Source organism: Charadrius vociferus, unplaced genomic scaffold, assembly GCF_000708025.1.
Source record: "Charadrius vociferus isolate BGI_N301 unplaced genomic scaffold, ASM70802v2 scaffold59, whole genome shotgun sequence".
Lineage (NCBI taxonomy): Eukaryota > Metazoa > Chordata > Aves > Charadriiformes > Charadriidae > Charadrius > Charadrius vociferus.
In genome coordinates this window covers 5,513,779-5,515,030 of record NW_009661371.1, presented here as the reverse complement: position 1 = coordinate 5,515,030, position 1,252 = coordinate 5,513,779, and the positions used below count along the sequence as shown (strand labels likewise).

Here is a 1,252-nt window from a genome sequence, read left to right as displayed (position 1 = left end):
CAAGAATTTCTGAAAGCATAGCCTGCTTTCCTGTAGTGCTGGTTTGAAGTTGACGTTGGATTGCAAAACAGACTTTGAAAACAGAATGCAATGTTTTTTATGCTTTTCACTGTCTTTTAGACAAGTAGGTGTGGTCACACTTAGGCTTATTTTGTTAAATAATTGTTATATGAAACTGCTACTGTCCAAACATAAAAACTACTCAGCTGACTTTCTTTGTGAGTATTATAATTTTATACATGGAAAAAATCTTGTTAGACTTGTTTTTCAGGAGATAAACTAAAGTGGGAGAAATTTATGACTAATATTTGACTAATAAGTGTAAGATATTCAAAGGATATTTTGCCAACATCTATTTCATATTCATGTTTCATCTATTTCCTATTCAAACACAGGGAAAAACTTCTTTACGGTTTGGGTGACAGAGCACTGGCACAGGCTGCCCAGGGAGGTTGTGGAGTCCCCTTCTCTGGAGATTTTCAAGACCCGCCTGGATGCAGTCCTGAGTAATGTGCTTTAGGCAATCCTGCTTTAGCAGGGGAGTTGGACCAGATGATCTCTAGAGGTCCCTTCCAACTCTGAAAATTCTGTGATTCCATGTTACTCCATGTACATTAGGCAAGGTGAAACTGTGTTAGCTTTTGGAGTTCATGATTCTAATTATTTTTAAATTGTTTATGAACTGCAAATATCCATGAGTTGGCTGAAGTTTAATTTTATAAATTTGAATGTAAAGCACTATTTGGCTTGAACTGGTGATCATATACTTGGATTTTGCTTACTTAGTGGTTTATGACCTGAAGAATATTACATTGATGATGTTTCCATACAGAGTATACTTTTTCGTCATGACAAATTTAATGAAACTAAAGACCTCTGAAAAGTGCGCATGTGTGTGTGTTCAGTGAAGATGTCATCAAGAATGATTTTAAAACGTGTTTGCAGAAGGTAGTACGATTAGTGTTGCATCGGAAGCTTTAATTCTGCATTTCTGCTTAACAATACGGCCTAGCTTACTGTTTCAGACGCATTACTAAAGGTTTTATCTGTCATGTGTGTGCTTTAGAGAGAAAGCTTTTAATTCTGTGTACCTACTTGTGTACCTATTTTACTTTTTCACGTCCTTTTCAAAAATTCACTTGGTTTTAGCTGAACCTATTGGTTAAGTCGCGCTGGTGCACGCTCGGTGGAAGTTAAGTTTGGCACAAAATAATTTCCAAAGTTTTAATCTGTACTGAATGTGCTGGAGTCC

The 1,252-nt window shown here is 36.4% G+C and overlaps 1 protein-coding gene across 3 annotated transcripts in view; it reads left to right on the top strand.

The window, feature by feature from the left end:
* FSTL5 (follistatin-like 5) overlaps positions 1-1,252 on the top strand; it is a 302,516-nt gene that overhangs the window by 103,677 nt on the left and 197,587 nt on the right. The window lies entirely within an intron of this gene.